This window comes from Dicentrarchus labrax, unplaced genomic scaffold (assembly GCF_905237075.1).
Source record: "Dicentrarchus labrax unplaced genomic scaffold, dlabrax2021, whole genome shotgun sequence".
In the NCBI taxonomy this organism is placed as follows: domain Eukaryota; kingdom Metazoa; phylum Chordata; class Actinopteri; family Moronidae; genus Dicentrarchus; species Dicentrarchus labrax.
The window spans coordinates 2,545,080-2,558,924 of NW_026136703.1; the positions used below are offsets into that span (position 1 = coordinate 2,545,080).

At 40.5% G+C, this 13,845-nt stretch overlaps 1 protein-coding gene and 1 long non-coding RNA gene across 3 annotated transcripts in view; one reads left to right on the top strand and one right to left on the bottom strand.

Annotated features, from left to right (window-relative positions):
* Window positions 1–1,799, bottom strand: part of bach2a (BTB and CNC homology 1, basic leucine zipper transcription factor 2a) — a 50,103-nt gene extending 48,304 nt beyond the window's left edge. The window contains exon 1 of the mRNA XM_051383726.1: window positions 1,300–1,799. The gene's annotated coding sequence lies outside the window, so the exon portion shown is untranslated. The remainder of the gene's footprint in view (window positions 1–1,299) is intronic.
* A 9,429-nt stretch (window positions 1,800–11,228) lies between these two features.
* Window positions 11,229–13,841, top strand: LOC127354470 (uncharacterized). 2 transcript variants are annotated; one of them, XR_007881553.1, is made up of 3 exons: window positions 11,229–11,803; window positions 12,440–13,528; window positions 13,647–13,841. It is a non-coding gene; the product is annotated as an uncharacterized LOC127354470 (long non-coding RNA). The 2 variants fall into 2 exon arrangements; XR_007881554.1 differs by having other exon boundaries at window positions 12,440–13,259; window positions 13,294–13,841.
* The last annotated feature ends 4 nt before the right edge of the window (window positions 13,842–13,845 follow it).

Below are 13,845 nucleotides of genomic sequence, written 5' to 3' on the forward strand. Positions count from 1 at the left end.
CCGGGACAACTTGTCTGCAGCAGAAGTGGTGGCGGTAAATATTTAATTGTCCTCAGTCACCTCTCATCTGCTCCATTCAGCTGAACTGCAGAGAGAGACAGACTCCCATTTACTACCAAGTGAACACACTGATGTTTTCCCATCGGGAGAGAGATAGAGGGTGGAAGAGGGGAGAGAGTGGCTTTGTAGGAAGGATAACAAAGAGCTAATCTGTTCACAACAAGCCTTGTTCACAATAATGGCCTCAAGAAGTCAAACTAACTCCACACATTACATATTATCTTAATTGAGGCTAATACACTGAAGGCTTGAGTATTCATTTAATATCAAAATATGTATTGGTACTACAAGACCTCAGTAACTGTGTAGCTTTAAGGTCGTAATTAAGGTTAAGGGCAGCTAATTGTGACATAAATCCCCATAGCTGAGTACAGCGGCGGACTGTTAGAATGAAGATATAGTCCATATAGGAATGCTCGCTTTATTCAGAGGTAGGTGTTTACTGAACCGACTGCTCAGCGGCTGAGGGCGGGAATAAGGGGGTGGGAGGCTGGGTCCTTTGTCCCTCTGCAGCCCCTTCTTCCTCCCCCCCAGCATGACAGGAGGAGCGCGAGCCCCGACTGTGGCAGGCAGTATTTTGTCTCTCGTGCAAAACATGTGCCCCCACCCCCCCAGCCCACCACCCCGTTTACTCCTCCATAGATATGTTAGCTAACAAATGACAAGCGGAGTGATACAAAGAGCGACAACTTCCTTGTAGAATTAACGGACGCGCGTGAGGTCTCTCATAAGGACTCGCGCACTGATAGCTTACTTTCAGTCGGCTATAATCAATATTCAGTCTTCCAAATGACGTTAACTGCTGCTGGTGTTTGTCTGTTAGCAGTGGGGTTTTTGGAAAAGTTACCCACAGCGAAACGGCTTAGTGAAGCAGTGTGTGACACTTTGTCAGCTCTGTACATTCCCGACGTGATATCGAGGCTACACACGTTTTTTTGAGGGGAAACACACTTACGCACAACACCTAGCTAAACCTCAGCATCCCTGCTAACCTGCGCGAACGCAGCCGCGGTGTCAAAGCCACAGCAGGTACAGCTCGGGAAGAATGAGGAGCACACAGTGGGGTGAACTCCAGTAACAGCAGTACGACTACAACACAAACAAACGAGGACAGCCAGCGCGAGCAGACAGATTAAGCAAATCCAAAGGCTGACAAGGGGCTCCCGTAGTCTGGTGTATTGAAGCGTAGTAAAGCCCCAATGGTTGCTTATTATCCCGGTAGCGCAGGGAGCGACTTACCCGTTTTTCTTTCCTGCTCGTCTTCGTTCAGTTCCTCAGAAAAAAGAGTGAGTCCACATCGTTTTTTCTGTTTGTTTTTATCTCCGCAGCCCTCCCACGGCCAGAACCGCTGCTTTTAACGGACCGTGGGCATCAGTCGGTGTGCGGTAGACGCGTCTCCTGTGTCAGTGTGTGTGTGTGTGTGTGTGTGTGAGGATGAAACGCCTTTTCTCCTCTAGGAGCTGCATTGTTGACATTGGCTTCCTGACGTCATGCTGGCCCTCATTCACAACGACGGCCGAGCCCCCCCCCCCTCTCTCTCTCTTACGATGCTGGAGCCCCCCCAGCCCTGCCCTGACTGTGCACCGCTCTCTGAAGGCTTCATACTACTACACATTAATGTACAGTAATCACATGTTTATCAGCTGATGATGGATTACTGAATTGTAGAATAGAGTGACAGAGATACACATTCTATTCAAAACTGTACAATGAACCCAAATACACTGTAAAACCAGATTCATATATTACATTGTTGAACTTGATTACATCAGAATGTAATCAATTTTGTAAAAGCTGTTGTAATTTTAAATGAATAAGTTATTAATTAGGACTGTTCCTGTATCTTACAAAACTAAGGTAGTGCCACTTAAAATGAATAATAAAAGCAGCTTAATCTATCTTTTTTAACCTACAAAATTGAGTTTCTGCAACTTAATCTTTTATATGAAATTAGTTTCAGCTTTTTTTTGTTAAATTAAGTTATATTACAGTCACTGCAGTTGTGTAAAATGAGTGATTTGGATGAATACTGCAGAGTAATTAATAGGACATGAGCTCCTCTGAAAACATTTGTGAAATGTTGGGGGTTCTCTAAAATATTGAGAAAAGGCTATTTTCGCCATGCTTTCCTATTTTTATTTATCTTTATCATCATGGCTTGTGTATAAAATGTGACTATTATTGATGTATGAGTCCCTAATCATTTGCTTTTAATTTGCTTTAATAAAGATGCTTGCCATCCCCATCCTAGTGTGGTGGCACAATATCCTAAACTTCACGCACTTTCACACAAAGATCAGAAAAAACAAACTGTCTTAGTGCTACTCAAGTCTGTACGCCAATCGCCATTATTCCATTAAAGTAAGTGAGCTCCCCCAAAAGCCATGGTATAGTTCGCACAATGGAATTCTGAGCAGATCATTTCCTGTTTAAGGAACTTTTTATACAGTTCTCTGTCTGTATTGTGTATTTCTTTTAATAGTTTTTTTTAATCATATACTTAGCTTCTTTTTTGATAAATGCCTTTGTCCTATTAGACAGTGTATTAAGTCCAGGTGAATAAAAAATGTCATTTTAACCCTTTAAGATTGCACCCCCCAATTATATTGTACCCCTCTCTAACAATGTATGCCAAAAAATTAAATCCAATCATTGTGTCTTCCTGTAAAACAAAATGTGATGCGTGCTTACATCAGCATGAACTAAGTGATTTCAACCAATGATATCGGGAGATTCACACTTCGTTAGCTAGCTAGCAACAGCATGGCTAGCTACCGGAGTGGAGTACTGCACAAATCCACAGCGTTATCAGTGATGTTGGTGAAACTGGATCATATTTTATGGAGGAAATATTTTCTGGTTTTCCCTCTGATTCCCTCATACCTTTTAAAATGGAACTAAGACATAGTGGGATCACTTTACCTTACATATTGCAGCACAGATAGGCAGCCCATCTCCCTGTTCTTTACTTAGAATCTATACTATTTCCACACATCCTTTTAACCGTTTAACTGTTTTTGTGGGGGATACAACAAATGTTAAAGGCCTACTGGTAAATGATAAGACTGTCAGCAAGTGCTGTCCTGAAAGAAAAACTCCTGGAAAACATTGAGCCTTATATAACAAACGACTAGTGATTTTATTCTTACTGTAAGCCTTTTTGAATAAGTATGCCAATAACAAAAAAGTGCAACTATTTTTTACAATTTTCACTTTCTCCCGTAATTTCATTGCAAAAAATTGCAACATTAATCACAATTTTTGAGCTGGTGTGAAAATCATTTTAGGGTGCAACAGTCCCCCCCAGTCCTATTTAGAAGACCTTTGAAAGGCCAGCCAGCTTGAAACCCTGAACCCTGAAGCATGGCTTAAAACTCTCTGGCCATGCTGTCAAATTTACCACTGTAATTTAGATTAATTTGAGACTAAGCTTCAGAAGGAAAAAAACAAACATGTATTTGTATTTGTAAAAATGTCTGAAGCTTTGTTAATAAAACAATGTATTGATTTGTAATGCCACCTTTAGATATTTCTATTCACTGCTTTACTAATTTGCCACAAAAATGTTCAAATATCTTAATTTGAGGGATTTTCCAAGCAAATATTGATATGGGATTGTTTGTGATTAAATTTGCATATATTTCGGCCACCCCTTAAAGGCTCCATGCCACCCTCTGGACCCCAGACCCCAAACTGACATGTTCAAATTGTTTGTTTTGTCCAAACAATTATCTAAAACCCAAAGATTTCCAGGTACTGTAAAGAAAAGCAGATGTGTTTGGCATTTTTACTTGAAAACTGACTGAAGTGATTAATAGATAATCAAGATATTAGCTGATTAATCATCTGTCGACTGACTGATCAACGTATTGGCATTGAAGCAGTCTACAGCAGACAACAATACAAACATGTAAAATTTGATCAGTTATCTTATCGACCGAAAGAAGCAGCTAATTATCGGTTCATCATCTACAAAAATCTCCATATCCCGTTTCCCTATGTGACCTGATGAAGGCACTCTGAAACGAATTAAAAGGATGGTATTGAATTGAATTGAAGTTTTCCTCCTCTCCAATATTATGCTTAATTGTTCATTTCCCTTTGTTTCTATTCATTAAAGCTGCAGTAGGTAACCTTTTGTCATATTTGCTGAAACTTTCATTATATCCTGTTGATAGTTGATTGTTGAGTCTCATTCCCAGCATCTCTATTTGACACCCTGCGAATGAGACTCAACAATCAGCTATCTTTCTCGGCTCTGATTGGTTGTTTTCGTCCAGGCCTGGTGGATTCTTTCAAATGCCATTAGGAGTGCTACAACAATGTACTACTGTCAGGATAGAAAAGTTACCTACCCCATTCATTTTCATCTATTTGATAGCACTAACGATAGTGGCAACTGAACTCACAAAGCACTTACATTTGAATCAGACTGTAACACAAAGAAAGAGAAAGGCATTAAGTGAAGAGTAATTGCTGCTTGAATGAATATCAAATCCCATGTATTTGAAACCAGGTTTGCAGTGTGCCGAGGTCTTTCTGAACAGGACAGTGGGTACGATACGGTTTCTAATACGGAGCGTAATCCTGTGGGAGCTGGCAGAGCTGTTACATTTTATCAGTTTGCCACAGACAGGCACCTCTTGGGCCTCATTCTGAGCGGCTGGATTCAGATCAGCCCACATTCTCAATGTCAAGATGTTATAAATAGCCAGAACTGATTTGTACAGCTCCTCTGGCAGCTAAGATCAGCTCAGCGGGGGGATGTGATGTTCTGGGGGATGGATCCATGGGTAGCCTGATAGTTGGAATGACAAAGAAAAGACAGGCTAGCTGGTAGCAGCCGCCTGAAGGTGCTCACACACACCGCTGAGGACTGTTTGAATTTGTTCAAACAGAGGAATGATTTGTGTTCAGATGAAATGAGTGTATTTGACACTGCTATTATCTATTACAGTACAACACTGGCTGCTGATAAGCTCGGTTTCTCAACCTAGTCTCATGGCCATTCTTTGAATTTCTACAACAAGCTGCTCAAATTGACAAAATCACATTCTTCTTCTCATCATGTCCAGGTGGTGCGTCATCAACCCCACCAGAATAAACTGTCAGTGTTGCAAATCAAATAAACCTACCATCTCTCTACATTTCTGAACCAAAACTACGTTTCATATCTACATTCGGTAGATAGTGCGGTTCGAAAGTATGTGAGCCTCCTGAACATTTTGGTTTTCTGTTTTACCATTGTTTTGTATTAAATCAGAACCACTATGTTTATATGAAATAACAGCTGTATGTTTAGGAATTTGAGGAAATCAATTGTGCAATGAAAAGACGAATATAAAAATATTTTTTAATAAACTTTTGTAGGGGCAAAAGCTGGTGAACCCTTAACCTATTGCTTAAAAGGAGCAGGTTAATACACAAATGGCACAAAAACATTTCACATCATCATCATTTTTTTTTCAGTGAATATGGAATTTGTGATGCAAAAAAGGGGTCACAATAACCACAATATGATGTTTTTACAATATTGTGCAGCAGTAGCAAAGAGGAAAATAAATTGCAGAAGACCTTCAGAAGAAGATAACAGCACATTTGTCTGGTCGTTTGAGAACGAGTCGACTCCTTTAATCACACTCTTGACCTTGCTCTATCATATGGCATTGATATTGAACATTTAATAGTCTTTCACAAAATCCTTTTCTGTCTGACCATTATTTAATAACTTTTGAATTCCTATTACTAGATTACAAGCCATTAGGCAAAACTTCCTACAGCAGATGTCTATCTGACAGTGCTGTAGCTAAATTTAAGGAGGAGATTCCATCAATGTTTAATTCAATGCCATGTCTGAATTTAACAGAGTCCTATAACGACTTTAGTCCCTCCCAAATTGGTAATCTTGTTGATAGTGCTGCAAGCTCACTGCGAACAACATTAGATTCTATTGCCCCTTTAAAAAGGAACATATTTAAACATAGGACACTAGCACCGTGATACAACCACCAAACCCGCCAATTAAAGCAAAAAGCTAGGAAATCTGAAAGGAAATGGCGCTCTTCCAAATTATTAGAATATCGCTCAATTTGGCAAGATAATCTTAGAAAGGCCCTCCGTAATGCCAGAGGAGCCTATTATTCAGCACTAATAGAAGACAATAAGAACAACCCCAGGTTCCTCTTCAGCACTGTAGCCAGGCTGACAGAGAGTCACAGCTCTATTGAGCCACATATCCCCATAAACTTAAGTAGCAACGACTTTATGAGCTTCTTTTATTATAAAATTATTATTAGAGACAAAATTAATAACCAAATGCCCTCAACAGGTATCACTGTCTCTCAATGTTCAGGAACAAATGTAAAATCAGATATACTCCTAGACTGATTTTCTGCTAGCGATCTTCATTAACTAACTTCAATAATTTCTACATCGAAGACATCAACCTGTCTGTTAGACCCGATCCCAACTAGGCTGCTTAAAGACGTCTTACCCCTTTTTGGCACTTCTTTACTGGATATGATTAATCTTTCTTTATTATCAGGATATGTACCACAGTCCTTTAAAGTAGCTGTAATTAAACCCCTTCTTAAAAAGCCCACTCTTGACCCAGGGGTTTTAGCCAACTATAGACCGATCTCTAACCTCCCCTTCCTCTCTAAGATTCTGGAGAAAGTAGTCGCCAAACAGTTGTGTGAGGGGGCGGCTGTTGTGCAGAGGCAGAGCGGGTCGTTCCTTAATCGGAAGGTTGTGGGTTTGAACCCCGGCTCCTGGTGCTACATGTCAAAGCATCCCTGAGTAAGATACTGAACCCCAAATTGCTCCCGATGCCGTGCATCGGTGTGGGAATGTGTATGAATGTTAGTTTCTGTTCGATGGATTTTGCCATCACTGTGTGAATGTGTTTGTAAGGGTGAATGTGGCACATAGTGTAAAAGCGCTTTGAGTGGTCGGAAGACTACTGGTACAGGTCCATTTACCATTTACTTTCCACATAGCAATAGCTTATTTGAGGATTTTCAGTCACGATTTATAGTTCATCACAGCACAGGTTAATGTTAACAACAACCTTTTAATTGCTTCTGACAATGGACATTATTAGATCTTAGTGCCGCATTTGACACCATTGACCATATTTTTTTTTTACAGAGACTTGAGCATCAAATTGGCATTAAAGGAACCGCACTAAGTTGGTTTAAGTCATACTTATCAGATCATTCTCAGTTTGAATACTAAAGTTAGTCATGGAGTTCCACAAGGTTCTGTACTTGGACCAATTCTGTTCACTTTATATATGCTTCCCTTAGGCAATATTATTAGGAATCACTCCATTAACTTTCACTGTTATGCAGATGATACCCAGTTATACCTGTCGATCAAGCCTGATGAAATTAATCAGTTATCTAAATTACAAACATGTATTAAGGACATCAAATCCTGGATGAGCTGCAATTTTCTGATGTTAAACTCAGAACAAAACGAAATTCTTGTTCTTGGCCCCAAAAACCTTAGAGACTCACTGTCTAAAGATATAGTTACTCTAGATGGTATTACCTTGGCCTCTAGCACCACTGTCAGGAATCTTGGAGTTATCTTTGATCAGGATTTGTCATTTAATTCCCACATGAAGCAAACCTCTAGGACTGCCTTTTTTCATTTACGTAACATTACAAAAATTAGACACATCCGGTCACAGACGGATGCAGAAAAACTAATCCATGCATTTATTACTTCTAGGCTGGATTACTGCAACTCTTTATTATCAGGTTGCCCTAATAAGTCCATTAAGACGCTCCAATTATTACAGAACGCTGCAACACAAAAAAAGAAAGGAAAAAAAAAAAAAAAAAAAAACCCTTCTTTAAAAACCTCCCCCCACCTCCCTGTAAAATTCAGAATATAAAATCCTCCTCCTCACCTACAAAGCTCTTCAAGGTCAGGCCCCTTCATATCTTAAAGAGCTCATAGTACCCTATTACCCCTCTAGAACACTACGTTCTCTGAATGCTGGGCTACTTGTGGTTCCTATAGTCTCTAAAAGTAGAACAGGAGCCAGAGCCTTCAGTTACCAAGCTCCTCTCCTGTGGAACCAGCTTCCAGTTGTGGTTCAGGAGGCAGACACCCTCACCACATTCAAGAGTAGGCTTAAGATGTTCTTCTTTGATAAAGCTTATAGTTAGGGCTGGATCAGGTGACTCCTGAACCATCCCTTAGTTATGCTGCTATAGGCTTAGACTATCGGGGGATTTCCCATGATGCACTGAGCTCCTCTCTTCCTCTCTCTCTCTTTCTGCACATATTCATTATTCTATTATTATTACTACAGTTACTATTATTACTATTGTCATTGCTCATTGTCCCCCATCGTTGTTGTCGTCATCATCATCATCTTCTTCATGGTCATCATCATCATCATCAGTCACTACTATTAGTGTAGTTGTTGCTACTATTGTTGCTGTGCACCTTTGGCTCTGTCTCTATCCTTCTGTCGTTACCTCTGTTCTCTCTCTCTCTCTCTCTCTCTCTCTCTCTCTCTCTCTCTCTCTCTCTGTCTCTTTCTCTCTCTCCCCCTCATCCCAACTGGTCGAGGCAGACGACCACCCACCTAGAGCTGAAGGGTCTGTCCTAGGTTTCTGCCTTTTAACAGGCAGTTTTTCCTTGCCCTTGTCGCCAAGGTCTTGCTCATGGTGGTACTGTTGGGTCTCTGTAAATAATGTTATGGAATTCGGTCTAGACCTGCTCTATTTGAAAAGTGTCCTGAGATAACTTCTGTTGTGAATTGGCGCTATACAAATAAAATTGCATGAATTTAAGTGAATGATGGGAGTCAGTTCCCCTCAAGAGCAAATTAATTTTTTTCTGTAAAAAACAATTAATACAAGACAGAATGGTAGAATGATCCTAAGGCTTTTGAAAGTTGCGCTTGTCTGCAGTAGTTCAATATAACATTATTTTACATTTTATCATATTACAAATTATTATTAAGGTGTAGTATAATAAAATTATATATGTGCACTGAGCACGCACCAATCATTGTCCAAACTTTGCTAAATTGGGCTGAATGATAAAAGTCAGCTGTTTGGGAGCAGAGCCAAAAAATCTGTTCATTTTTTCTCTTTATTTTTAAAATATATGAAAGAAATGAATGTACATGTATAATGTAAAATAACAAAATATGTATCTGTAAATACGATTACTGCTTATTTTAAGAAGATTTCCATTTTTCTCATAAAAAGACTAAATCTGTCACAGATTTTTCACAGACATTGTGTGTTTAATAGATTGAACTGTTAAATTCAAGTTTAATAGTGTTAATACATTTCAGTGACAGCAGTAAAATAAGCATTTGTTCTGTTATTTTCTGGCGCCCCAGCTGTTGGAATGTTGTTGTTGTTGGGTTTTTTTTTAAGATTTTTATTTTTACAGAGTAAGCACTGGTTGTATGCTTTGTCAGAAGTGCTTATTGGATGGTCAGATAGCTTCAGAAACCCTTTCTGACATCGGATTCGGAGGGGGCTGTGTCCGACCATATCTGTAGCTTTCCGAGACAGAATCATGTTTTATGTGTGACGTACATTAGCATTGTGTAGGAGTACTGAAGACTTGCCTAACTCAATAAAAATGTCTAACTCGCAGGAGGTGACAAATCCACTACATTCAGCACACCCCTGTGATTTCTCTCCTCCTTTAAAAGGCAGATGAAGCTGCTGATGTGTGTGTTGTGCCATCGGGACATGGGGTGGTGGGTTCAAATTCAGTCCAACCTATCATCCAGGAGTGTGTGTGTGTGTGTGTGTGTGTGTGTGTGTGTGTGTGTGTAAAACCAAATTACCACAGAGCATGTCAAACTGTTGTTGAAGGGAGTACTGGGATCTATAAAAAACACTGCATCGCTATGGAAACTGCAGCCTTGCATACAAGTGAATCCAGTCCTTCACTTACAGCAGACACACACACACCTGCAGTGGAAATGAGCACTAACATCAATAACCTGCTGTACTGATGATGAGGAGTGCCTCTGGGACAAATTCTTTCACCTCATTTGTTTCTCAATTTATCCACAAATCACAACAACACTCTCAACATGCCGTCAAACAATTGTATCTTCTAAAACGGTCTGTTTAAAGATGTAGATTAAACTGAGCATGAAATTAGAAAAGATAATATATATATATTTTGTGAATATAGGGATGCTAGATTTGCAAGTAATTGGAATAAATATCTAGAGCCAGCTGTTAGTGTCTGAGTGCTGCATTGTTTGGGGACATATTATGCTAAACTCACTTTTTCAGTGCTCGTACACATTCTCAGTCAGATGACAGCTTGCCAAGCCATTCAGATTTAGCTCCCCTTCATAATAATTACCTACAGATATTTACTGACGGCTCAAAAGATCAAAGGGATCACGTAGAAACAGGATTCCACAATTTCAAATCCATTCAGGAAACAGAATAATGATAAATGATCAGTTTATACAGCTGAGATGATGGAGTGCTGTGTATTGACTCTATGTAGTCAGTTAAGGAAGATTTAATGTTTGAAAATGTCAATATTTATGTATAATTCAGAGATGAGTTTAATTTTGTTAGTATACCTGAGGCAAAGGGGTAAAAAATGAATGCAAAAAGGAAATATCTGTCAAAAGTGGTGGGTTGGAGACACTGAGGGTACTATAGAATACAAATAACACACTATTTCTATTGGGGAAAGTAGATTCACAGGTATGTGTGCACTGTAGTGTAAAAGTGAAAATGGTATAATATAAATGTAATAATGCAATGTGTCAAATATAATGGAGAGAAGGTGTGGGAAGCACAAAGAGGGTAATATATTTATTAGTAAACACAGGATTGTTTAGTAGAACGTAGTACAATAGGTTGGATGTTTTTTTTGTTATTAATTCATTTTAATTTAATGCTCCCTGAAGTTGAGATTGCAATCTTGAAGAAGAAGAAGAAGAAGAAGAAGCAGCAGCACAGAGAGGGTAATAGATCTCTTAGTAAACACAGGACTGTTTGGTAGAATATGGTTGAATATAACGTATGTATTTATTTATAATAGACCAATGTAAACTTAAACAGACCCTGTTCTACATACTCCGGTACGATAGGCGGCGACATGCACCTTAAAGTTGAGATTGCAAATTGCCTTGAAGAAGAAGAAGAAGAAGAAGAAGAAGAAGCAGTTATAGTAGGAGAAGAATCGAGAAGAAGTAGAAGTAGAAAAGGAAGAAAAAAAAGAATAAGAAGAATTATAAGAATTATGAGAATAAGAATAAGAATAAGGATAAGGCGTAGTAATAGTAATAATAGTAGTAGAAGAAGTAATAGAGGAAAGAAGAAGACTCGCTCCCCTTCGGAGGCTCATTAGAATACTTCCGCCCTCCACCTGAGTGTCTCCAGCCTTCCGAACTTTTCTTCAGCAGGAGAAGTTCCGCCATTTTCCCCCTGTAAGATGTCGACACGAAGATTGAATGACGCTAACTGCTCTGTCGTTGGCTGCTCAGCCCAACACAGGGCTCTGCACCAGCTGCCAGCCGCAATGCCAGAGCGCTTGAAGTGTATTGAGGACAACCCAGCTGCAGTCCGAAGGGACCGTTGGTGAGCGCTACCCACTCACCGTCTGACTGCTTCGTCAACCCGGGCGGGTACAACGCGGGTACAACGCGGGAATGGTACGCAGACCGGTCCTGACAGCGGGGGCTGTGCCAACCATCCGGAGCAGGACTGCGGGCGGAGGAGTAGTAAGTGTGTGAACATATACATACAGTGTATATGTACAAGCTCCCTGCGCCAAACTCCCTTAAGAAATATCCCATTTTAACAATTCCTAATGTGTCTGTAACAACAGTTAACTCTAGAAACACGGGCTAAAGGCCATTATTTGTCTTCTTCCATAAAGATAGTGTAGTAAGGTAAGTGTATTCTGTACAGTCTTTGCATTTTAATGCTTCATTGTGTTCAGCCTCCATTGTAGCTGTGCTCTTTCAGTGGGAGAACACTGTGGGAATGAGAGGCAGACCGTTTCAAAAATGAGGATTTCTCATTAAAAGAAGTGCTGGTTGGTGGATCAGATACACACAACCCTGTTAATGGTATCTGAGCATTGAAAAACATCTGACTGTACCAACAGTGTAACACTGGAACAATAACAAACCTGTCGAGATACTACATTGTAACGGAATAACTGCCTTTAAATGATTAGACCAGATTTATTTGCTATTACTGCACTTGTACGTGTGTGTGTTTGGGAGGCTTGTGTTCTGTCCAATTCCCTATTAATTAGAGTTATATCTGCACTTATGCATGCAGTGTGTGTGTGTCTGTATTGTGACATTAGAAAAAGGCATGCGTTTAATATCGCTGCTGTTGGTGTTTAGGCAGACACAGTACGGACCCACCAAAGAGGTGCACAATAGGAACACAGCTTTCAATCAAAACTCTCGCAACTCACTTCAGAAGTAAAGGTCAGTGGACAGTCAGTTACTGTGATATGATTTCTTATGTTTCCGTCCAGTAATAAGCACAGAAAACAGTGTCCTGCACCGATGTTGGCACCTCGACTGCTGCATTCACGACACCACTAGAGAGGCCATGCAAGAGACCTCGTTTGGAACTGGAGGAAGAGGAGAACCCTTCTGAAGGCAGCTCATCGTCGGACGTTGAAGAAGCGTCTGATAGTACGTACGACCCTGCAGACTCTCCCACAGCCTCGTCTGAGTCAGCAGACCTTTCGAAGGCACGCTCGGATGTACCTAGAGCCTGCCATTGTGCACAGGTGGAAGGAGGCGCAGGACGCCATGCTGGAGCAGCTCAGTCAGCAGCAGAATGTCATCCTTAGTGGTGACCTGAGGGTTGACTTAGCAGGTACATAACACTGCCACACAAAGTCAGACACAGAAACAGCAGGGACAATCCAGTCTGGATCAACTTCACACCAGAGGTCAGTCGGTCAGAGGCAGGTTGCAGCAGATTTCAAGTGGAGAAACAACTTTTTGTATCCCTAAGACACACGGATCACAGAGCCAAACCACTGCATGACAGGGTTTCCTAGAAAATGGATACACCATACAATCATACATAAAAGATAATGTATGTAAAAGTAATGCATTTGTTTTTAAAGGTCATTCTGCCAAGCATGGCAGTTACACAATGATGGACCTGCGGAGCAACACGGTTATTGATCTACAGCTGGTTCAAGTTAGTGAGGAGATCTGCTCTCAGCTACGTTCAGTCAGTGCTGCAATAGAGGGGCTGACATGGTTAACTGTGTTTCCTTTAGAATCAGAGCAGTGAGGTTGGTGGGGGCTCCCACATGGAGAAAGAGGGTCTGAAAAGGAGCCTTGCTCTCTTGGTGGACCATAGTGTGACTCTGGATAGTATTGTCACAGACCGTCACCCCCGGGTCCAGAGGTTCCTGAGGGAGGCCAGAATCACACAATACTACAACGTGTGTCACATGGAAAGAGGTTCGACTTAGCTAGAACGTGATGGTGTATCATTTGTAGAATATTATTATTATTATTATATATTAATATTGTAATTAATATACGCTCTATATCTGTGAGTGACTCGTGTACACTTTAGCTGTTATTAGGACTGTCCAAGAAACTGCTGAACATCTCACAGTACAAGGAGTGTGAGAAACTAAAGAAGTGGCTTCGCAGTATAAAGAACCACATGTACTGGACGGCTGCTTCCTCTACATCAGGGCCAGAGACAGTGGCAAAGTGGACGTCCATCCTGAAACATGCCCGAGACATTCTCACCCACGGGACCCCATTTT